Source organism: Oncorhynchus clarkii, chromosome 4 (assembly GCF_045791955.1).
Source record: "Oncorhynchus clarkii lewisi isolate Uvic-CL-2024 chromosome 4, UVic_Ocla_1.0, whole genome shotgun sequence".
NCBI classification, from domain to species: Eukaryota; Metazoa; Chordata; class Actinopteri; order Salmoniformes; family Salmonidae; genus Oncorhynchus; species Oncorhynchus clarkii.
In genome coordinates, this window is record NC_092150.1 from 47176035 (window position 1) to 47202834 (window position 26800).

Sequence of the window (26800 nt, forward strand, 5' to 3'; positions counted from 1 at the left end):
TCTAAAAACATGTTTGTGACACTAAACAAGGTCTAAAAACATGTTTATGGCACTAAACAAGGTCTAAAATGATGTTTGTGGAGCTAAACAAGGTCTAAAAACATGTTTGTGACACTAAACAAGGTCTAAAATGATGTTTGTGGCGCTAAACAAGGTCTAAAAACATGTTTGTGACACTAAACAAGGTCTAAAAACATGTTTGTGACACTAAACAAGGTCTAAAAACATGTTTATGGCACTAAACAAGGTCTAAAATGATGTTTGTGGAGCTAAACAAGGTCTAAAAACATGTTTGTGACACTAAACAAGGTCTAAAATGATGTTTGTGGCACTAAACAAGGTCTAAAATGATGTTTGTGGAGCTAAACAAGGTCTAATATCATGTTTGTGACACTAAACAAGGTCTAAAAACATGTTTATGGCACTAAACAAGGTCTAAAAACATGTTTGTGACACTAAACAAGGTCTAAAAACATGTTTATGGCACTAAACAAGGTCTAAAAACATGTTTATGGCACTAAACAAGGTCTAAAATGATGTTTGTGGAGCTAAACAATGTCTAAAAACATGTTTGTGGAGCTAAACAAGGTCTAAAAACATGTTTGTGACACTAAACAAGGTCTAAAATCATGTTTGTGGCACTAAACAAGGTCTAAAATCATGTTTGTGGCACTAAACAAGGTCTAAAATGATGTTTGTGGAGCTAAACAAGGTCTAAAAACATGTTTGTGACACTAAACAAGGTCTAAAATGATGTTTGTGGCACTAAACAAGGTCTAAAATGATGTTTGTGGAGCTAAACAAGGTCTAAAAACATGTTTGTGACACTAAACAAGGTCGAAAAACATGTTTATGGCACTAAACAAGGTCTAAAAACATGTTTGTGACACTAAACAAGGTCTAAAAACATGTTTATGGCACTAAACAAGGTCTAAAAACATGTTTATGGCACTAAACAAGGTCTAAAATGATGTTTGTGGAGCTAAACAATGTCTAAAAACATGTTTGTGGAGCTAAACAAGGTCTAAAAACATGTTTGTGACACTAAACAAGGTCTAAAATCATGTTTGTGGCACTAAACAAGGTCTAAAATCATGTTTGTGGCACTAAACAAGGTCTAAAATGATGTTTGTGGAGCTAAACAAGGTCTAAAAACATGTTTGTGACACTAAACAAGGTCTAAAATGATGTTTGTGGCACTAAACAAGGTCTAAAATGATGTTTGTGGAGCTAAACAAGGTCTAAAAACATGTTTGTGACACTAAACAAGGTCGAAAAACATGTTTATGGCACTAAACAAGGTCTAAAAACATGTTTGTGACACTAAACAAGGTCTAAAAACATGTTTGTGACACTAAACAAGGTCTAAAAACATGTTTGTGACACTAAACAAGGTCTAAAAACATGTTTGTGACACTAAACAAGGTCTAAAAACATGTTTATGGCACTAAACAAGGTCTAAAATCATGTTTGTGGCACTAAACAAGCTCTAAAATGATGTTTGTGGAGCTAAACAAGGTCTAAAAACATGTTTGTGGAGCTAAACAAGGTCTAAAAACGTGTTTGTGACACTAAACAAGGTCTAAAATCATGTTTGTGGCACTAAACAAGGTCTAAAATGATGTTTGTGGCACTAAACAAGGTCTAAAATGATGTTTGTGACACTAAACAAGGTCTAAAAACATGTTTGTGACACTAAACAAGGTCTAAAAACATGTTTATGGCACTAAACAAGGTCTAAAATCATGTTTGTGACACTAAACAAGGTCTAAAAACATGTTTATGGCACTAAACAAGGTCTAAAAACATGTTTGTGACACTAAACAAGGTCTAAAATCATGTTTGTGGCACTAAACAAGGTCTAAAATCATGTTTATGGAGCTAAACAAGGTCTAAAATCATGTTTGTGGAGCTAAACAAGGTCTAAAAACATGTTTGTGACACTAAACAAGGTCTAAAATGATGTTTGTGGAGCTAAACAAGGTCTAAAAACATGTTTGTGACACTAAACAAGGTCTAAAATGATGTTTGTGGCACTAAACAAGGTCTAAAATGATGTTTGTGGAGCTAAACAAGGTCTAAAAACATGTTTGTGACACTAAACAAGGTCGAAAAACATGTTTATGGCACTAAACAAGGTCTAAAAACATGTTTGTGACACTAAACAAGGTCTAAAAACATGTTTGTGGAGCTAAACAAGGTCTAAAAACATGTTTATAGCACTAAACAAGGTCTAAAAACATGTTTGTGACACTAAACAAGGTCTAAAAACATGTTTGTGACACTAAACAAGGTCTAAAAACATGTTTATGGCACTAAACAAGGTCTAAAAACATGTTTATGGCACTAAACAAGGTCTAAAAACATGTTTGTGACACTAAACAAGGTCTAAAAACATGTTTATGGCACTAAACAAGGTCTAAAAACATGTTTATGGCACTAAACAAGGTCTAAAATGATGTTTGTGGAGCTAAACAATGTCTAAAAACATGTTTGTGGAGCTAAACAAGGTCTAAAAACATGTTTGTGACACTAAACAAGGTCTAAAATCATGTTTGTGGCACTAAACAAGGTCTAAAATGATGTTTGTGGAGCTAAACAAGGTCTAAAAACATGTTTATAGCACTAAACAAGGTCTAAAATCATGTTTGTGGCACTAAACAAGGTCTAAAAACATGTTTGTGACACTAAACAAGGTCTAAAATGATGTTTGTGGAGCTAAACAAGGTCTAAAAACATGTTTGTGACACTAAACAAGGTCTAAAATGATGTTTGTGGCACTAAACAAGGTCTAAAATGATGTTTGTGGAGCTAAACAAGGTCTAAAAACATGTTTGTGACACTAAACAAGGTCGAAAAACATGTTTGTGACACTAAACAAGGTCTAAAATGATGTTTGTGGAGCTAAACAAGGTCTAAAAACATGTTTGTGACACTAAACAAGGTCTAAAAACATGTTTGTGACACTAAACAAGGTCTAAAAACATGTTTGTGACACTAAACAAGGTCTAAAAACATGTTTGTGACACTAAACAAGGTCTAAAAACATGTTTGTGACACTAAACAAGGTCTAAAAACATGTTTATGGCACTAAACAAGGTCTAAAATCATGTTTGTGGCACTAAAGAAGCTCTAAAATGATGTTTGTGGAGCTAAACAAGGTCTAAAAACATGTTTGTGACACTAAACAAGGTCTAAAAACATGTTTGTGACACTAAACAAGGTCTAAAATGATGTTTGTGGAGCTAAACAAGGTCTAAAAACGTGTTTGTGACACTAAACAAGGTCTAAAATCATGTTTGTGGCACTAAACAAGGTCTAAAATGATGTTTGTGGCACTAAACAAGGTCTAAAATGATGTTTGTGACACTAAACAAGGTCTAAAAACATGTTTATGGCACTAAACAAGGTCTAAAATCATGTTTGTGACACTAAACAAGGTCTAAAAACATGTTTATGGCACTAAACAAGGTCTAAAAACATGTTTGTGACACTAAACAAGGTCTAAAATCATGTTTGTGGCACTAAACAAGGTCTAAAATCATGTTTATGGAGCTAAACAAGGTCTAAAATCATGTTTGTGGAGCTAAACAAGGTCTAAAAACATGTTTGTGACACTAAACAAGGTCTAAAATGATGTTTGTGGAGCTAAACAAGGTCTAAAAACATGTTTGTGACACTAAACAAGGTCTAAAATGATGTTTGTGGCACTAAACAAGGTCTAAAATGATGTTTGTGGAGCTAAACAAGGTCTAAAAACATGTTTGTGACACTAAACAAGGTCTAAAAACATGTTTATGGCACTAAACAAGGTCTAAAAACATGTTTGTGACACTAAACAAGGTCTAAAAACATGTTTGTGGAGCTAAACAAGGTCTAAAAACATGTTTATAGCACTAAACAAGGTCTAAAAACATGTTTGTGACACTAAACAAGGTCTAAAAACATGTTTGTGACACTAAACAAGGTCTAAAAACATGTTTGTGACACTAAACAAGGTCTAAAATCATGTTTGTGGCACTAAACAAGGTCTAAAATCATGTTTGTGGCACTAAACAAGGTCTAAAATGATGTTTGTGGAGCTAAACAAGGTCTAAAAACATGTTTGTGACACTAAACAAGGTCTAAAATGATGTTTGTGGCACTAAACAAGGTCTAAAATGATGTTTGTGGAGCTAAACAAGGTCTAAAAACATGTTTGTGACACTAAACAAGGTCTAAAAACATGTTTATGGCACTAAACAAGGTCTAAAAACATGTTTGTGACACTAAACAAGGTCTAAAAACATGTTTGTGACACTAAACAAGGTCTAAAAACATGTTTGTGACACTAAACAAGGTCTAAAAACATGTTTGTGACACTAAACAAGGTCTAAAAACATGTTTATGGCACTAAACAAGGTCTAAAATCATGTTTGTGGCACTAAACAAGCTCTAAAATGATGTTTGTGGAGCTAAACAAGGTCTAAAAACATGTTTGTGGAGCTAAACAAGGTCTAAAAACGTGTTTGTGACACTAAACAAGGTCTAAAATCATGTTTGTGGCACTAAACAAGGTCTAAAATGATGTTTGTGGCACTAAACAAGGTCTAAAATGATGTTTGTGACACTAAACAAGGTCTAAAAACATGTTTGTGACACTAAACAAGGTCTAAAAACATGTTTATGGCACTAAACAAGGTCTAAAATCATGTTTGTGACACTAAACAAGGTCTAAAAACATGTTTATGGCACTAAACAAGGTCTAAAAACATGTTTGTGGCACTAAACAAGGTCTAAAATCATGTTTATGGAGCTAAACAAGGTCTAAAATCATGTTTGTGGAGCTAAACAAGGTCTAAAAACATGTTTGTGACACTAAACAAGGTCTAAAATGATGTTTGTGGAGCTAAACAAGGTCTAAAAACATGTTTGTGACACTAAACAAGGTCTAAAATGATGTTTGTGGCACTAAACAAGGTCTAAAATGATGTTTGTGGAGCTAAACAAGGTCTAAAAACATGTTTGTGACACTAAACAAGGTCGAAAAACATGTTTATGGCACTAAACAAGGTCTAAAAACATGTTTGTGACACTAAACAAGGTCTAAAAACATGTTTGTGGAGCTAAACAAGGTCTAAAAACATGTTTATAGCACTAAACAAGGTCTAAAAACATGTTTGTGACACTAAACAAGGTCTAAAAACATGTTTGTGACACTAAACAAGGTCTAAAAACATGTTTATGGCACTAAACAAGGTCTAAAAACATGTTTATGGCACTAAACAAGGTCTAAAAACATGTTTGTGACACTAAACAAGGTCTAAAAACATGTTTATGGCACTAAACAAGGTCTAAAAACATGTTTATGGCACTAAACAAGGTCTAAAATGATGTTTGTGGAGCTAAACAATGTCTAAAAACATGTTTGTGGAGCTAAACAAGGTCTAAAAACATGTTTGTGACACTAAACAAGGTCTAAAATCATGTTTGTGGCACTAAACAAGGTCTAAAATCATGTTTGTGGCACTAAACAAGGTCTAAAATGATGTTTGTGGAGCTAAACAAGGTCTAAAAACATGTTTATAGCACTAAACAAGGTCTAAAATCATGTTTGTGGCACTAAACAAGGTCTAAAAACATGTTTGTGACACTAAACAAGGTCTAAAATGATGTTTGTGGCACTAAACAAGGTCTAAAAACATGTTTGTGGCACTAAACAAGGTCTAAAATCATGTTTGTGGAGCTAAACAAGGTCTAAAATCATGTTTGTGGAGCTAAACAAGGTCTAAAAACATGTTTGTGACACTAAACAAGGTCTAAAATGATGTTTGTGGAGCTAAACAAGGTCTAAAAACATGTTTGTGACACTAAACAAGGTCTAAAATGATGTTTGTGGCACTAAACAAGGTCTAAAATGATGTTTGTGGAGCTAAACAAGGTCTAAAAACATGTTTGTGACACTAAACAAGGTCGAAAAACATGTTTATGGCACTAAACAAGGTCTAAAAACATGTTTGTGACACTAAACAAGGTCTAAAAACATGTTTGTGGAGCTAAACAAGGTCTAAAAACATGTTTATAGCACTAAACAAGGTCTAAAAACATGTTTGTGACACTAAACAAGGTCTAAAAACATGTTTGTGACACTAAACAAGGTCTAAAAACATGTTTATGGCACTAAACAAGGTCTAAAAACATGTTTATGGCACTAAACAAGGTCTAAAAACATGTTTGTGACACTAAACAAGGTCTAAAAACATGTTTATGGCACTAAACAAGGTCTAAAAACATGTTTATGGCACTAAACAAGGTCTAAAATGATGTTTGTGGAGCTAAACAATGTCTAAAAACATGTTTGTGGAGCTAAACAAGGTCTAAAAACATGTTTGTGACACTAAACAAGGTCTAAAATCATGTTTGTGGCACTAAACAAGGTCTAAAATGATGTTTGTGGAGCTAAACAAGGTCTAAAAACATGTTTATAGCACTAAACAAGGTCTAAAATCATGTTTGTGGCACTAAACAAGGTCTAAAAACATGTTTGTGACACTAAACAAGGTCTAAAATGATGTTTGTGGAGCTAAACAAGGTCTAAAAACATGTTTGTGACACTAAACAAGGTCTAAAATGATGTTTGTGGCACTAAACAAGGTCTAAAATGATGTTTGTGGAGCTAAACAAGGTCTAAAAACATGTTTGTGACACTAAACAAGGTCTAAAAACATGTTTGTGACACTAAACAAGGTCTAAAATGATGTTTGTGGAGCTAAACAAGGTCTAAAAACATGTTTGTGACACTAAACAAGGTCTAAAAACATGTTTGTGACACTAAACAAGGTCTAAAAACATGTTTGTGACACTAAACAAGGTCTAAAAACATGTTTGTGACACTAAACAAGGTCTAAAAACATGTTTGTGACACTAAACAAGGTCTAAAAACATGTTTATGGCACTAAACAAGGTCTAAAATCATGTTTGTGGCACTAAACAAGCTCTAAAATGATGTTTGTGGAGCTAAACAAGGTCTAAAAACATGTTTGTGACACTAAACAAGGTCTAAAAACATGTTTGTGACACTAAACAAGGTCTAAAATGATGTTTGTGGAGCTAAACAAGGTCTAAAAACGTGTTTGTGACACTAAACAAGGTCTAAAATCATGTTTGTGGCACTAAACAAGGTCTAAAATGATGTTTGTGGCACTAAACAAGGTCTAAAATGATGTTTGTGACACTAAACAAGGTCTAAAAACATGTTTATGGCACTAAACAAGGTCTAAAATCATGTTTGTGACACTAAACAAGGTCTAAAAACATGTTTATGGCACTAAACAAGGTCTAAAAACATGTTTGTGACACTAAACAAGGTCTAAAATCATGTTTGTGGCACTAAACAAGGTCTAAAATCATGTTTATGGAGCTAAACAAGGTCTAAAATCATGTTTGTGGAGCTAAACAAGGTCTAAAAACATGTTTGTGACACTAAACAAGGTCTAAAATGATGTTTGTGGAGCTAAACAAGGTCTAAAAACATGTTTGTGACACTAAACAAGGTCTAAAATGATGTTTGTGGCACTAAACAAGGTCTAAAATGATGTTTGTGGAGCTAAACAAGGTCTAAAAACATGTTTGTGACACTAAACAAGGTCGAAAAACATGTTTATGGCACTAAACAAGGTCTAAAAACATGTTTGTGACACTAAACAAGGTCTAAAAACATGTTTGTGGAGCTAAACAAGGTCTAAAAACATGTTTATAGCACTAAACAAGGTCTAAAAACATGTTTGTGACACTAAACAAGGTCTAAAAACATGTTTGTGACACTAAACAAGGTCTAAAAACATGTTTGTGACACTAAACAAGGTCTAAAATCATGTTTGTGGCACTAAACAAGGTCTAAAATCATGTTTGTGGCACTAAACAAGGTCTAAAATGATGTTTGTGGAGCTAAACAAGGTCTAAAAACATGTTTGTGACACTAAACAAGGTCTAAAATGATGTTTGTGGCACTAAACAAGGTCTAAAATGATGTTTGTGGAGCTAAACAAGGTCTAAAAACATGTTTGTGACACTAAACAAGGTCGAAAAACATGTTTATGGCACTAAACAAGGTCTAAAAACATGTTTGTGACACTAAACAAGGTCTAAAAACATGTTTGTGACACTAAACAAGGTCTAAAAACATGTTTGTGACACTAAACAAGGTCTAAAAACATGTTTGTGACACTAAACAAGGTCTAAAAACATGTTTATGGCACTAAACAAGGTCTAAAATCATGTTTGTGGCACTAAACAAGCTCTAAAATGATGTTTGTGGAGCTAAACAAGGTCTAAAAACATGTTTGTGGAGCTAAACAAGGTCTAAAAACGTGTTTGTGACACTAAACAAGGTCTAAAATCATGTTTGTGGCACTAAACAAGGTCTAAAATGATGTTTGTGGCACTAAACAAGGTCTAAAATGATGTTTGTGACACTAAACAAGGTCTAAAAACATGTTTGTGACACTAAACAAGGTCTAAAAACATGTTTATGGCACTAAACAAGGTCTAAAATCATGTTTGTGACACTAAACAAGGTCTAAAAACATGTTTATGGCACTAAACAAGGTCTAAAAACATGTTTGTGGCACTAAACAAGGTCTAAAATCATGTTTATGGAGCTAAACAAGGTCTAAAATCATGTTTGTGGAGCTAAACAAGGTCTAAAAACATGTTTGTGACACTAAACAAGGTCTAAAATGATGTTTGTGGAGCTAAACAAGGTCTAAAAACATGTTTGTGACACTAAACAAGGTCTAAAATGATGTTTGTGGCACTAAACAAGGTCTAAAATGATGTTTGTGGAGCTAAACAAGGTCTAAAAACATGTTTGTGACACTAAACAAGGTCGAAAAACATGTTTATGGCACTAAACAAGGTCTAAAAACATGTTTGTGACACTAAACAAGGTCTAAAAACATGTTTGTGGAGCTAAACAAGGTCTAAAAACATGTTTATAGCACTAAACAAGGTCTAAAAACATGTTTGTGACACTAAACAAGGTCTAAAAACATGTTTGTGACACTAAACAAGGTCTAAAAACATGTTTATGGCACTAAACAAGGTCTAAAAACATGTTTATGGCACTAAACAAGGTCTAAAAACATGTTTGTGACACTAAACAAGGTCTAAAAACATGTTTATGGCACTAAACAAGGTCTAAAAACATGTTTATGGCACTAAACAAGGTCTAAAATGATGTTTGTGGAGCTAAACAATGTCTAAAAACATGTTTGTGGAGCTAAACAAGGTCTAAAAACATGTTTGTGACACTAAACAAGGTCTAAAATCATGTTTGTGGCACTAAACAAGGTCTAAAATCATGTTTGTGGCACTAAACAAGGTCTAAAATGATGTTTGTGGAGCTAAACAAGGTCTAAAAACATGTTTATAGCACTAAACAAGGTCTAAAATCATGTTTGTGGCACTAAACAAGGTCTAAAAACATGTTTGTGACACTAAACAAGGTCTAAAATGATGTTTGTGGCACTAAACAAGGTCTAAAAACATGTTTATGGCACTAAACAAGGTCTAAAAACATGTTTGTGACACTAAACAAGGTCTAAAAACATGTTTGTGACACTAAACAAGGTCTAAAAACATGTTTATGGCACTAAACAAGGTCTAAAAACATGTTTATGGCACTAAACAAGGTCTAAAAACATGTTTGTGACACTAAACAAGGTCTAAAAACATGTTTATGGCACTAAACAAGGTCTAAAAACATGTTTATGGCACTAAACAAGGTCTAAAATGATGTTTGTGGAGCTAAACAATGTCTAAAAACATGTTTGTGGAGCTAAACAAGGTCTAAAAACATGTTTGTGACACTAAACAAGGTCTAAAATCATGTTTGTGGCACTAAACAAGGTCTAAAATCATGTTTGTGGCACTAAACAAGGTCTAAAATGATGTTTGTGGAGCTAAACAAGGTCTAAAAACATGTTTATAGCACTAAACAAGGTCTAAAATCATGTTTGTGGCACTAAACAAGGTCTAAAAACATGTTTGTGACACTAAACAAGGTCTAAAATGATGTTTGTGGAGCTAAACAAGGTCTAAAAACATGTTTGTGACACTAAACAAGGTCTAAAATGATGTTTGTGGCACTAAACAAGGTCTAAAATGATGTTTGTGGAGCTAAACAAGGTCTAAAAACATGTTTGTGACACTAAACAAGGTCTAAAAACATGTTTATGGCACTAAACAAGGTCTAAAAACATGTTTGTGACACTAAACAAGGTCTAAAAACATGTTTGTGACACTAAACAAGGTCTAAAAACATGTTTGTGACACTAAACAAGGTCTAAAAACATGTTTGTGACACTAAACAAGGTCTAAAAACATGTTTATGGCACTAAACAAGGTCTAAAATCATGTTTGTGGCACTAAACAAGCTCTAAAATGATGTTTGTGGAGCTAAACAAGGTCTAAAAACATGTTTGTGACACTAAACAAGGTCTAAAAACATGTTTGTGACACTAAACAAGGTCTAAAATGATGTTTGTGGAGCTAAACAAGGTCTAAAAACATGTTTGTGACACTAAACAAGGTCTAAAATCATGTTTGTGGCACTAAACAAGGTCTAAAATGATGTTTGTGGCACTAAACAAGGTCTAAAATGATGTTTGTGACACTAAACAAGGTCTAAAAACATGTTTATGGCACTAAACAAGGTCTAAAATCATGTTTGTGACACTAAACAAGGTCTAAAAACATGTTTATGGCACTAAACAAGGTCTAAAAACATGTTTGTGACACTAAACAAGGTCTAAAATCATGTTTGTGGCACTAAACAAGGTCTAAAATCATGTTTATGGAGCTAAACAAGGTCTAAAATCATGTTTGTGGAGCTAAACAAGGTCTAAAAACATGTTTGTGACACTAAACAAGGTCTAAAATGATGTTTGTGGAGCTAAACAAGGTCTAAAAACATGTTTGTGACACTAAACAAGGTCTAAAATGATGTTTGTGGCACTAAACAAGGTCTAAAATGATGTTTGTGGAGCTAAACAAGGTCTAAAAACATGTTTGTGACACTAAACAAGGTCGAAAAACATGTTTATGGCACTAAACAAGGTCTAAAAACATGTTTGTGACACTAAACAAGGTCTAAAAACATGTTTGTGGAGCTAAACAAGGTCTAAAAACATGTTTATAGCACTAAACAAGGTCTAAAAACATGTTTGTGACACTAAACAAGGTCTAAAAACATGTTTGTGACACTAAACAAGGTCTAAAAACATGTTTATGGCACTAAACAAGGTCTAAAATGATGTTTGTGGAGCTAAACAAGGTCTAAAAACATGTTTGTGACACTAAACAAGGTCTAAAATGATGTTTGTGGCACTAAACAAGGTCTAAAATGATGTTTGTGGAGCTAAACAAGGTCTAAAATCATGTTTGTGACACTAAACAAGGTCTAAAAACATGTTTATGGCACTAAACAAGGTCTAAAATGATGTTTGTGGAGCTAAACAAGGTCTAAAAACATGTTTGTGACACTAAACAAGGTCTAAAATCATGTTTGTGGCACTAAACAAGGTCTAAAATGATGTTTGTGGAGCTAAACAAGGTCTAAAATCATGTTTGTGGCACTAAACAAGGTCTAAAATCATGTTTATGGCACTAAACAAGGTCTAAAAACATGTTTATGGCACTAAACAAGGTCTAAAATGATGTTTGTGGAGCTAAACAAGGTCTAAAAACATGTTTGTGGAGCTAAACAAGGTCTAAAAACATGTTTGTGACACTAAACAAGGTCTAAAAACATGTTTATGGCACTAAACAAGGTCTAAAATGATGTTTGTGGAGCTAAACAAGGTCTAAAAACATGTTTATAGCACTAAACAAGGTCTAAAATCATGTTTGTGGCACTAAACAAGGTCTAAAAACATGTTTGTGACACTAAACAAGGTCTAAAAACATGTTTGTGACACTAAACAAGGTCTAAAATGATGTTTGTGGAGCTAAACAAGGTCTAAAATCATGTTTGTGACACTAAACAAGGTCTAAAATCATGTTTGTGGCACTAAACAAGGTCTAAAATCATGTTTGTGGCACTAAACAAGGTCTAAAATGATGTTTGTGGAGCTAAACAAGGTCTAAAAACATGTTTATAGCACTAAACAAGGTCTAAAATCATGTTTGTGGCACTAAACAAGGTCTAAAAACATGTTTGTGACACTAAACAAGGTCTAAAATGATGTTTGTGGAGCTAAACAAGGTCTAAAAACATGTTTGTGACACTAAACAAGGTCTAAAATGATGTTTGTGGCACTAAACAAGGTCTAAAATGATGTTTGTGGAGCTAAACAAGGTCTAAAAACATGTTTGTGACACTAAACAAGGTCTAAAATCATGTTTGTGGAGCTAAACAAGGTCTAAAAACATGTTTGTGGCACTAAACAAGCTCTAAAATGATGTTTGCGGCACTAAACAAGGTCTAAAAACATGTTTGTGACACTAAACAAGGTCTAAAAACATGTTTGTGACACTAAACAAGGTCTAAAATGATGTTTGTGGAGCTAAACAAGGTCTAAAAACATGTTTGTGACACTAAACAAGGTCTAAAAACATGTTTGTGACACTAAACAAGGTCTAAAAACATGTTTATGGCACTAAACAAGGTCTAAAATGATGTTTGTGGAGCTAAACAAGGTCTAAAAACATGTTTGTGACACTAAACAAGGTCTAAAAACATGTTTGTGACACTAAACAAGGTCTAAAAACATGTTTATGGCACTAAACAAGGTCTAAAATGATGTTTGTGGAGCTAAACAAGGTCTAAAAACATGTTTGTGACACTAAACAAGGTCTAAAATGATGTTTGTGGCACTAAACAAGGTCTAAAATGATGTTTGTGGAGCTAAACAAGGTCTAAAATCATGTTTGTGACACTAAACAAGGTCTAAAAACATGTTTATGGCACTAAACAAGGTCTAAAATGATGTTTGTGGAGCTAAACAAGGTCTAAAAACATGTGTGTGACACTAAACAAGGTCTAAAATCATGTTTGTGGCACTAAACAAGGTCTACAATGATGTTTGTGGAGCTAAACAAGGTCTAAAATCATGTTTGCGACACTAAACAAGGTCTAAAAACATGTTTATGGCACTAAACAAGGTCTAAAAACATGTTTGTGGCACTAAACAAGGTCTAAAAACATGTTTGTGGAGCTAAACAAGGTCTAAAAACATGTTTATAGCACTAAACAAGGTCTAAAAACATGTTTGTGACACTAAACAAGGTCTAAAAACATGTTTGTGACACTAAACAAGGTCTAAAAACATGTTTATGGCACTAAACAAGGTCTAAAATGATGTTTGTGGAGCTAAACAAGGTCTAAAAACATGTTTGTGACACTAAACAAGGTCTAAAATGATGTTTGTGGCACTAAACAAGGTCTAAAATGATGTTTGTGGAGCTAAACAAGGTCTAAAATCATGTTTGTGACACTAAACAAGGTCTAAAAACATGTTTATGGCACTAAACAAGGTCTAAAATGATGTTTGTGGAGCTAAACAAGGTCTAAAAACATGTTTGTGACACTAAACAAGGTCTAAAATCATGTTTGTGGCACTAAACAAGGTCTAAAATGATGTTTGTGGAGCTAAACAAGGTCTAAAATCATGTTTGTGGCACTAAACAAGGTCTAAAATCATGTTTATGGCACTAAACAAGGTCTAAAAACATGTTTGTGGCACTAAACAAGGTCTAAAATGATGTTTGTGGAGCTAAACAAGGTCTAAAAACATGTTTGTGGAGCTAAACAAGGTCTAAAAACATGTTTGTGACACTAAAGAAGGTCTAAAAACATGTTTATGGCACTAAACAAGGTCTAAAATGATGTTTGTGGAGCTAAACAAGGTCTAAAAACATGTTTATAGCACTAAACAAGGTCTAAAATCATGTTTGTGGCACTAAACAAGGTCTAAAAACATGTTTGTGACACTAAACAAGGTCTAAAAACATGTTTGTGACACTAAACAAGGTCTAAAATGATGTTTGTGGAGCTAAACAAGGTCTAAAATCATGTTTGTGACACTAAACAAGGTCTAAAATCATGTTTGTGGCACTAAACAAGGTCTAAAATCATGTTTGTGACACTAAACAAGGTCTAAAAACATGTTTATGGCACTAAACAAGGTCTAAAATCATGTTTGTGACACTAAACAAGGTCTAAAAACATGTTTATGGCACTAAACAAGGTCTAAAATGATGTTTGTGGAGCTAAACAAGGTCTAAAAACATGTGTGTGACACTAAACAAGGTCTAAAATCATGTTTGTGGCACTAAACAAGGTCTACAATGATGTTTGTGGAGCTAAACAAGGTCTAAAATCATGTTTGCGACACTAAACAAGGTCTAAAAACATGTTTATGGCACTAAACAAGGTCTAAAAACATGTTTGTGGCACTAAACAAGGTCTAAAAACATGTTTGTGGAGCTAAACAAGGTCTAAAAACATGTTTATAGCACTAAACAAGGTCTAAAAACATGTTTGTGACACTAAACAAGGTCTAAAAACATGTTTGTGACACTAAACAAGGTCTAAAAACATGTTTGTGGCACTAAACAAGGTCTAAAATGATGTTTGTGGAGCTAAACAAGGTCTAAAAACATGTTTGTGACACTAAACAAGGTCTAAAATGATGTTTGTGGCACTAAACAAGGTCTAAAATGATGTTTGTGGAGCTAAACAAGGTCTAAAATCATGTTTGTGACACTAAACAAGGTCTAAAAACATGTTTATGGCACTAAACAAGGTCTAAAATGATGTTTGTGGAGCTAAACAAGGTCTAAAAACATGTTTGTGACACTAAACAAGGTCTAAAATCATGTTTGTGGCACTAAACAAGGTCTAAAATGATGTTTGTGGAGCTAAACAAGGTCTAAAATCATGTTTGTGGCACTAAACAAGGTCTAAAATCATGTTTATGGCACTAAACAAGGTCTAAAAACATGTTTATGGCACTAAACAAGGTCTAAAATGATGTTTGTGGAGCTAAACAAGGTCTAAAAACATGTTTGTGGAGCTAAACAAGGTCTAAAAACATGTTTGTGACACTAAACAAGGTCTAAAAACATGTTTATGGCACTAAACAAGGTCTAAAATGATGTTTGTGGAGCTAAACAAGGTCTAAAAACATGTTTATAGCACTAAACAAGGTCTAAAATCATGTTTGTGGCACTAAACAAGGTCTAAAAACATGTTTGTGACACTAAACAAGGTCTAAAAACATGTTTGTGACACTAAACAAGGTCTAAAATGATGTTTGTGGAGCTAAACAAGGTCTAAAATCATGTTTGTGACACTAAACAAGGTCTAAAATCATGTTTGTGGCACTAAACAAGGTCTAAAATCATGTTTGTGGCACTAAACAAGGTCTAAAATGATGTTTGTGGAGCTAAACAAGGTCTAAAAACATGTTTATAGCACTAAACAAGGTCTAAAATCATGTTTGTGGCACTAAACAAGGTCTAAAAACATGTTTGTGACACTAAACAAGGTCTAAAATGATGTTTGTGGAGCTAAACAAGGTCTAAAAACATGTTTGTGACACTAAACAAGGTCTAAAATGATGTTTGTGGCACTAAACAAGGTCTAAAATGATGTTTGTGGAGCTAAACAAGGTCCAAAAACATGTTTGTGACACTAAACAAGGTCTAAAATCATGTTTGTGGAGCTAAACAAGGTCTAAAAACATGTTTGTGGCACTAAACAAGCTCTAAAATGATGTTTGCGGCACTAAACAAGGTCTAAAAACATGTTTGTGACACTAAACAAGGTCTAAAAACATGTTTGTGACACTAAACAAGGTCTAAAATGATGTTTGTGGAGCTAAACAAGGTCTAAAAACATGTTTGTGACACTAAACAAGGTCTAAAAACATGTTTGTGACACTAAACAAGGTCTAAAAACATGTTTATGGCACTAAACAAGGTCTAAAATGATGTTTGTGGAGCTAAACAAGGTCTAAAAACATGTTTGTGACACTAAACAAGGTCTAAAAACATGTTTGTGACACTAAACAAGGTCTAAAAACATGTTTATGGCACTAAACAAGGTCTAAAATGATGTTTGTGGAGCTAAACAAGGTCTAAAAACATGTTTGTGACACTAAACAAGGTCTAAAATGATGTTTGTGGCACTAAACAAGGTCTAAAATGATGTTTGTGGAGCTAAACAAGGTCTAAAATCATGTTTGTGACACTAAACAAGGTCTAAAAACATGTTTATGGCACTAAACAAGGTCTAAAATGATGTTTGTGGAGCTAAACAAGGTCTAAAAACATGTTTGTGACACTAAACAAGGTCTAAAATCATGTTTGTGGCACTAAACAAGGTCTAAAATGATGTTTGTGGAGCTAAACAAGGTCTAAAATCATGTTTGTGGCACTAAACAAGGTCTAAAATCATGTTTGTGACACTAAACAAGGTCTAAAATCATGTTTGTGGCACTAAACAAGCTCAAAAATGATGTTTGCGGCACTAAACAAGGTCTAAAAACATGTTTGTGACACTAAACAAGGTCAAAAACATGTTTGTGACACTAAACAAGGTCTAAAATGATGTTTGTGGAGCTAAACAAGGTCTAAAAACATGTTTGTGACACTAAACAAGGTCTAAAAACATGTTTGTGACACTAAACAAGGTCTAAAAACATGTTTATGGCACTAAACAAGGTCTAAAATGATGTTTGTGGAGCTAAACAAGGTCTAAAAACATGTTTGTCACACTAAACAAGGTCTAAAAACATGTTTGTGACACTAAACAAGGTCTAAAATGATGTTTGTGGCGGTAAACAAGGTCTAAAAACATGTTTGTGACACTAAACAAGGTCTAAAAACATGTTTGTGACACTAAACAAGGTCTAAAAACATGTTTATGGCACTAAACAAGGTCTAAAATGATGTTTGTGGAGCTAAACAAGGTCTAAAAACATGTTGTGACACTAAACAAGGTCTAAAAACATGTTTGTGACACTAAACAAGGTCTAAAATGATGTTTGTGGAGCTAAACAAGGTCTAAAAACATGTTTGTGGAGCTAAACAAGGTCTAAAAACATGTTTGTGACACTAAACAAGGTCTAAAATCATGTTTGTGGCACTAAACAAGGTCTAAAATCATGTTTGTGGCACTAAACAAGGTCTAAAATCATGTTTGTGGCACTAAACAAGGTCTAAAATGATGTTTGTGGAGCTAAACAAGGTCTAAAAACATGTTTATAGCACTAAACAAGGTCTAAAATCATGTTTGTGGCACTAAACAAGGTCTAAAAACATGTTTGTGACACTAAACAAGGTCTAAAATGATGTTTGTGGAGCTAAACAAGGTCTAAAAACATGTTTGTGACACTAAACAAGGTCTAAAATGATGTTTGTGGCACTAAACAAGGTCTAAAATGATGTTTGTGGAGCTAAACAAGGTCTAAAAACATGTTTGTGACACTAAACAAGGTCTAAAAACATGTTTATGGCACTAAACAAGGTCTAAAAACATGTTTGTGACACTAAACAAGGTCTAAAAACATGTTTGTGACACTAAACAAGGTCTAAAAACATGTTTGTGACACTAAACAAGGTCTAAAAACATGTTTGTGACACTAAACAAGGTCTAAAAACATGTTTATGGCACTAAACAAGGTCTAAAATCATGTTTGTGGCACTAAACAAGCTCTAAAATGATGTTTGTGGAGCTAAACAAGGTCTAAAAACATGTTTGTGACACTAAACAAGGTCTAAAAACATGTTTGTGACACTAAACAAGGTCTAAAATGATGTTTGTGGAGCTAAACAAGGTCTAAAAACGTGTTTGTGACACTAAACAAGGTCTAAAATCATGTTTGTGGCACTAAACAAGGTCTAAAATGATGTTTGTGGCACTAAACAAGGTCTAAAATGATGTTTGTGACACTAAACAAGGTCTAAAAACATGTTTGTGACACTAAACAAGGTCTAAAAACATGTTTATGGCACTAAACAAGGTCTAAAATCATGTTTGTGACACTAAACAAGGTCTAAAAACATGTTTATGGCACTAAACAAGGTCTAAAAACATGTTTGTGACACTAAACAAGGTCTAAAATCATGTTTGTGGCACTAAACAAGGTCTAAAATCATGTTTATGGAGCTAAACAAGGTCTAAAATCATGTTTGTGGAGCTAAACAAGGTCTAAAAACATGTTTGTGACACTAAACAAGGTCTAAAATGATGTTTGTGGAGCTAAACAAGGTCTAAAAACATGTTTGTGACACTAAACAAGGTCTAAAATGATGTTTGTGGCACTAAACAAGGTCTAAAATGATGTTTGTGGAGCTAAACAAGGTCTAAAAACATGTTTGTGACACTAAACAAGGTCGAAAAACATGTTTATGGCACTAAACAAGGTCTAAAAACATGTTTGTGACACTAAACAAGGTCTAAAAACATGTTTGTGGAGCTAAACAAGGTCTAAAAACATGTTTATAGCACTAAACAAGGTCTAAAAACATGTTTGTGGCACTAAACAAGGTCTAAAAACATGTTTGTGGCACTAAACAAGGTCTAAAAACATGTTTGTGGAGCTAAACAAGGTCTAAAAACATGTTTGTGACACTAAACAAGGTCTAAAAACATGTTTGTGACACTAAACAAGGTCTAAAATGATGTTTGTGGCACTAAACAAGGTCTAAAAACATGTTTGTGACACTAAACAAGGTCTAAAAACATGTTTGTGACACTAAACAAGGTCTAAAAACATGTTTATGGCACTAAACAAGGTCTAAAATGATGTTTGTGGAGCTAAACAAGGTCTAAAAACATGTTGTGACACTAAACAAGGTCTAAAAACATGTTTGTGACACTAAACAAGGTCTAAAATGATGTTTGTGGAGCTAAACAAGGTCTAAAAACATGTTTGTGGAGCTAAACAAGGTCTAAAAACATGTTTGTGACACTAAACAAGGTCTAAAATCATGTTTGTGGCACTAAACAAGGTCTAAAATCATGTTTGTGGCACTAAACAAGGTCTAAAATGATGTTTGTGGAGCTAAACAAGGTCTAAAAACATGTTTATAGCACTAAACAAGGTCTAAAATCATGTTTGTGGCACTAAACAAGGTCTAAAAACATGTTTGTGACACTAAACAAGGTCTAAAATGATGTTTGTGGAGCTAAACAAGGTCTAAAAACATGTTTGTGACACTAAACAAGGTCTAAAATGATGTTTGTGGCACTAAACAAGGTCTAAAATGATGTTTGTGGAGCTAAACAAGGTCTAAAAACATGTTTGTGACACTAAACAAGGTCGAAAAACATGTTTATGGCACTAAACAAGGTCTAAAAACATGTTTGTGACACTAAACAAGGTCTAAAAACATGTTTGTGACACTAAACAAGGTCTAAAAACATGTTTGTGACACTAAACAAGGTCTAAAAACATGTTTGTGACACTAAACAAGGTCTAAAAACATGTTTATGGCACTAAACAAGGTCTAAAATCATGTTTGTGGCACTAAACAAGCTCTAAAATGATGTTTGTGGAGCTAAACAAGGTCTAAAAACATGTTTGTGACACTAAACAAGGTCTAAAAACATGTTTGTGACACTAAACAAGGTCTAAAATGATGTTTGTGGAGCTAAACAAGGTCTAAAAACGTGTTTGTGACACTAAACAAGGTCTAAAATCATGTTTGTGGCACTAAACAAGGTCTAAAATGATGTTTGTGGCACTAAACAAGGTCTAAAATGATGTTTGTGACACTAAACAAGGTCTAAAAACATGTTTGTGACACTAAACAAGGTCTAAAAACATGTTTATGGCACTAAACAAGGTCTAAAATCATGTTTGTGACACTAAACAAGGTCTAAAAACATGTTTATGGCACTAAACAAGGTCTAAAAACATGTTTGTGACACTAAACAAGGTCTAAAATCATGTTTGTGGCACTAAACAAGGTCTAAAATCATGTTTATGGAGCTAAACAAGGTCTAAAATCATGTTTGTGGAGCTAAACAAGGTCTAAAAACATGTTTGTGACACTAAACAAGGTCTAAAATGATGTTTGTGGAGCTAAACAAGGTCTAAAAACATGTTTGTGACACTAAACAAGGTCTAAAATGATGTTTGTGGCACTAAACAAGGTCTAAAATGATGTTTGTGGAGCTAAACAAGGTCTAAAAACATGTTTGTGACACTAAACAAGGTCGAAAAACATGTTTATGGCACTAAACAAGGTCTAAAAACATGTTTGTGACACTAAACAAGGTCTAAAAACATGTTTGTGGAGCTAAACAAGGTCTAAAAACATGTTTATAGCACTAAACAAGGTCTAAAAACATGTTTATGGCACTAAACAAGGTCTAAAATGATGTTTGTGGAGCTAAACAAGGTCTAAAAACATGTTTGTGGAGCTAAACAAGGTCTAAAAACATGTTTGTGACACTAAAGAAGGTCTAAAAACATGTTTATGGCACTAAACAAGGTCTAAAATGATGTTTGTGGAGCTAAACAAGGTCTAAAAACATGTTTATAGCACTAAACAAGGTCTAAAATCATGTTTGTGGCACTAAACAAGGTCTAAAAACATGTTTGTGACACTAAACAAGGTCTAAAAACATGTTTGTGACACTAAACAAGGTCTAAAATGATGTTTGTGGAGCTAAACAAGGTCTAAAATCATGTTTGTGACACTAAACAAGGTCTAAAATCATGTTTGTGGCACTAAACAAGGTCTAAAATCATGTTTGTGGCACTAAACAAGGTCTAAAATGATGTTTGTGGAGCTAAACAAGGTCTAAAAACATGTTTATAGCACTAAACAAGGTCTAAAATCATGTTTGTGGCACTAAACAAGGTCTAAAAACATGTTTGTGACACTAAACAAGGTCTAAAATGATGTTTGTGGAGCTAAACAAGGTCTAAAAACATGTTTGTGACACTAAACAAGGTCTAAAATGATGTTTGTGGCACTAAACAAGGTCTAAAATGATGTTTGTGGAGCTAAACAAGGTCTAAAAACATGTTTGTGACACTAAACAAGGTCTAAAATCATGTTTGTGGAGCTAAACAAGGTCTAAAAACATGTTTGTGGCACTAAACAAGCTCTAAAATGATGTTTGCGGCACTAAACAAGGTCTAAAAACATGTTTGTGACACTAAACAAGGTCTAAAAACATGTTTGTGACACTAAACAAGGTCTAAAATGATGTTTGTGGAGCTAAACAAGGTCTAAAAACATGTTTGTGACACTAAACAAGGTCTAAAAACATGTTTGTGACACTAAACAAGGTCTAAAAACATGTTTATGGCACTAAACAAGGTCTAAAATGATGTTTGTGGAGCTAAACAAGGTCTAAAAACATGTTTGTGACACTAAACAAGGTCTAAAAACATGTTTGTGACACTAAACAAGGTCTAAAAACATGTTTATGGCACTAAACAAGGTCTAAAATGATGTTTGTGGAGCTAAACAAGGTCTAAAAACATGTTTGTGACACTAAACAAGGTCTAAAATGATGTTTGTGGCACTAAACAAGGTCTAAAATGATGTTTGTGGAGCTAAACAAGGTCTAAAATCATGTTTGTGACACTAAACAAGGTCTAAAAACATGTTTATGGCACTAAACAAGGTCTAAAATGATGTTTGTGGAGCTAAACAAGGTCTAAAAACATGTTTGCGACACTAAACAAGGTCTAAAATCATGTTTGTGGCACTAAACAAGGTCTAAAATGATGTTTGTGGAGCTAAACAAGGTCTAAAATCATGTTTGTGGCACTAAACAAGGTCTAAAATCATGTTTGTGACACTAAACAAGGTCTAAAATCATGTTTGTGGCACTAAACAAGCTCAAAAATGATGTTTGCGGCACTAAACAAGGTCTAAAAACATGTTTGTGACACTAAACAAGGTCAAAAACATGTTTGTGACACTAAACAAGGTCTAAAATGATGTTTGTGGAGCTAAACAAGGTCTAAAAACATGTTTGTGACACTAAACAAGGTCTAAAAACATGTTTGTGACACTAAACAAGGTCTAAAAACATGTTTATGGCACTAAACAAGGTCTAAAATGATGTTTGTGGAGCTAAACAAGGTCTAAAAACATGTTTGTCACACTAAACAAGGTCTAAAAACATGTTTGTGACACTAAACAAGGTCTAAAATGATGTTTGTGGCGCTAAACAAGGTCTAAAAACATGTTTGTGACACTAAACAAGGTCTAAAAACATGTTTGTGACACTAAACAAGGTCTAAAAACATGTTTATGGCACTAAACAAGGTCTAAAATGATGTTTGTGGAGCTAAACAAGGTCTAAAAACATGTTTGTGACACTAAACAAGGTCTAAAAACATGTTTGTGACACTAAACAAGGTCTAAAAACATGTTTGTGACACTAAACAAGGTCTAAAAACATGTTTGTGACACTAAACAAGGTCTAAAAACATGTTTATGGCACTAAACAAGGTCTAAAATGATGTTTGTGGAGCTAAACAAGGTCTAAAAACATGTTTGTGACACTAAACAAGGTCTAAAATGATGTTTGTGGAGCTAAACAAGGTCTAAAAACGTGTTTGTGACACTAAACAAGGTCTAAAATCATGTTTGTGGCACTAAACAAGGTCTAAAATGATGTTTGTGGCACTAAACAAGGTCTAAAATGATGTTTGTGACACTAAACAAGGTCTAAAAACATGTTTGTGACACTAAACAAGGTCTAAAAACATGTTTATGGCACTAAACAAGGTCTAAAATCATGTTTGTGACACTAAACAAGGTCTAAAAACATGTTTATGGCACTAAACAAGGTCTAAAAACATGTTTGTGACACTAAACAAGGTCTAAAATCATGTTTGTGGCACTAAACAAGGTCTAAAATCATGTTTATGGAGCTAAACAAGGTCTAAAATCATGTTTGTGGAGCTAAACAAGGTCTAAAAACATGTTTGTGACACTAAACAAGGTCTAAAATGATGTTTGTGGAGCTAAACAAGGTCTAAAAACATGTTTGTGACACTAAACAAGGTCTAAAATGATGTTTGTGGCACTAAACAAGGTCTAAAATGATGTTTGTGGAGCTAAACAAGGTCTAAAAACATGTTTGTGACACTAAACAAGGTCGAAAAACATGTTTATGGCACTAAACAAGGTCTAAAAACATGTTTGTGACACTAAACAAGGTCTAAAAACATGTTTGTGGAGCTAAACAAGGTCTAAAAACATGTTTATAGCACTAAACAAGGTCTAAAAACATGTTTATGGCACTAAACAAGGTCTAAAATGATGTTTGTGGAGCTAAACAAGGTCTAAAAACATGTTTGTGGAGCTAAACAAGGTCTAAAAACATGTTTGTGACACTAAAGAAGGTCTAAAAACATGTTTATGGCACTAAACAAGGTCTAAAATGATGTTTGTGGAGCTAAACAAGGTCTAAAAACATGTTTATAGCACTAAACAAGGTCTAAAATCATGTTTGTGGCACTAAACAAGGTCTAAAAACATGTTTGTGACACTAAACAAGGTCTAAAAACATGTTTGTGACACTAAACAAGGTCTAAAACATGTTTGTGACACTAAACAAGGTCTAAAAATGTTTGTCTAAACAAGGTCTAAAATCATGTTTGTGACACTAAACAAGGTCTAAAATCATGTTTGTGGCACTAAACAAGGTCTAAAATCATGTTTGTGGCACTAAACAAGGTCTAAAATGATGTTTGTGGAGCTAAACAAGGTCTAAAAACATGTTTATAGCACTAAACAAGGTCTAAAATCATGTTTGTGGCACTAAACAAGGTCTAAAAACATGTTTGTGACACTAAACAAGGTCTAAAATGATGTTTGTGGAGCTAAACAAGGTCTAAAAACATGTTTGTGACACTAAACAAGGTCTAAAATGATGTTTGTGGCACTAAACAAGGTCTAAAATGATGTTTGTGGAGCTAAACAAGGTCTAAAAACATGTTTGTGACACTAAACAAGGTCTAAAATCATGTTTGTGGAGCTAAACAAGGTCTAAAAACATGTTTGTGGCACTAAACAAGCTCTAAAATGATGTTTGCGGCACTAAACAAGGTCTAAAAACATGTTTGTGACACTAAACAAGGTCTAAAAACATGTTTGTGACACTAAACAAGGTCTAAAATGATGTTTGTGGAGCTAAACAAGGTCTAAAAACATGTTTGTGACACTAAACAAGGTCTAAAAACATGTTTGTGACACTAAACAAGGTCTAAAAACATGTTTATGGCACTAAACAAGGTCTAAAATGATGTTTGTGGAGCTAAACAAGGTCTAAAAACATGTTTGTGACACTAAACAAGGTCTAAAAACATGTTTGTGACACTAAACAAGGTCTAAAAACATGTTTATGGCACTAAACAAGGTCTAAAATGATGTTTGTGGAGCTAAACAAGGTCTAAAAACATGTTTGTGACACTAAACAAGGTCTAAAATGATGTTTGTGGCACTAAACAAGGTCTAAAATGATGTTTGTGGAGCTAAACAAGGTCTAAAATCATGTTTGTGACACTAAACAAGGTCTAAAAACATGTTTATGGCACTAAACAAGGTCTAAAATGATGTTTGTGGAGCTAAACAAGGTCTAAAAACATGTTTGCGACACTAAACAAGGTCTAAAATCATGTTTGTGGCACTAAACAAGGTCTAAAATGATGTTTGTGGAGCTAAACAAGGTCTAAAATCATGTTTGTGGCACTAAACAAGGTCTAAAATCATGTTTGTGACACTAAACAAGGTCTAAAATCATGTTTGTGGCACTAAACAAGCTCAAAAATGATGTTTGCGGCACTAAACAAGGTCTAAAAACATGTTTGTGACACTAAACAAGGTCAAAAACATGTTTGTGACACTAAACAAGGTCTAAAATGATGTTTGTGGAGCTAAACAAGGTCTAAAAACATGTTTGTGACACTAAACAAGGTCTAAAAACATGTTTGTGACACTAAACAAGGTCTAAAAACATGTTTATGGCACTAAACAAGGTCTAAAATGATGTTTGTGGAGCTAAACAAGGTCTAAAAACATGTTTGTCACACTAAACAAGGTCTAAAAACATGTTTGTGACACTAAACAAGGTCTAAAATGATGTTTGTGGCGCTAAACAAGGTCTAAAAACATGTTTGTGACACTAAACAAGGTCTAAAAACATGTTTGTGACACTAAACAAGGTCTAAAAACATGTTTATGGCACTAAACAAGGTCTAAAATGATGTTTGTGGAGCTAAACAAGGTCTAAAAACATGTTTGTGACACTAAACAAGGTCTAAAAACATGTTTGTGACACTAAACAAGGTCTAAAAACATGTTTGTGACACTAAACAAGGTCTAAAAACATGTTTGTGACACTAAACAAGGTCTAAAAACATGTTTATGGCACTAAACAAGGTCTAAAATGATGTTTGTGGAGCTAAACAAGGTCTAAAAACATGTTTGTGACACTAAACAAGGTCTAAAATGATGTTTGTGGCACTAAACAAGGTCTAAAATGATGTTTGTGGAGCTAAACAAGGTCTAATATCATGTTTGTGACACTAAACAAGGTCTAAAAACATGTTTATGGCACTAAACAAGGTCTAAAAACATGTTTGTGGCACTAAACAAGGTCTAAAAACATGTTTGTGACACTAAACAAGGTCTAAAAACATGTTTATGGCACTAAACAAGGTCTAAAAACATGTTTGTGGCACTAAACAAGGTCTAAAAACATGTTTGTGGAGCTAAACAAGGTCTAAAAACATGTTTGTGGAGCTAAACAAGGTCTAAAAACATGTTTGTGACACTAAACAAGGTCTAAAACATGTTTGTGGCACTAAACAAGGTCTAAAATCATGTTTGTGGCACTAAACAAGGTCTAAAATGATGTTTGTGGAGCTAAACAAGGTCTAAAAACATGTTTATAGCACTAAACAAGGTCTAAAATCATGTTTGTGGCACTAAACAAGGTCTAAAAACATGTTTGTGACACTAAACAAGGTCTAAAATGATGTTTGTGGAGCTAAACAAGGTCTAAAAACATGTTTGTGACACTAAACAAGGTCTAAAATGATGTTTGTGGCACTAAACAAGGTCTAAAATGATGTTTGTGGAGCTAAACAAGGTCTAAAAACATGTTTGTGACACTAAACAAGGTCGAAAAACATGTTTATGGCACTAAACAAGGTCTAAAAACATGTTTGTGACACTAAACAAGGTCTAAAAACATGTTTGTGACACTAAACAAGGTCTAAAAACATGTTTGTGACACTAAACAAGGTCTAAAAACATGTTTATGGCACTAAACAAGGTCTAAAATCATGTTTGTGGCACTAAACAAGCTCTAAAATGATGTTTGTGGAGCTAAACAAGGTCTAAAAACATGTTTGTGACACTAAACAAGGTCTAAAAACATGTTTGTGACACTAAACAAGGTCTAAAATGATGTTTGTGGAGCTAAACAAGGTCTAAAAACGTGTTTGTGACACTAAACAAGATCTAAAATCATGTTTGTGGCACTAAACAAGGTCTAAAATGATGTTTGTGGCACTAAACAAGGTCTAAAATGATGTTTGTGACTAAACAAGGTCTAAAAACATGTTTGTGACACTAAACAAGGTCTAAAAACATGTTTATGGCACTAAACAAGGTCTAAAATCATGTTTGTGACACTAAACAAGGTCTAAAAACATGTTTATGGCACTAAACAAGGTCTAAAAACATGTTTGTGACACTAAACAAGGTCTAAAATCATGTTTGTGGCACTAAACAAGGTCTAAAATCATGTTTATGGAGCTAAACAAGG

The 26800-nt window shown here is 33.7% G+C and overlaps 1 protein-coding gene across 1 annotated transcript in view; it reads left to right on the plus strand.

Annotated features, from left to right (window-relative positions):
- The window catches only part of LOC139406902 (uncharacterized), a 624715-nt gene that overhangs the window by 578001 nt on the left and 19914 nt on the right, over nt 1-26800 (plus strand). The window lies entirely within an intron of this gene.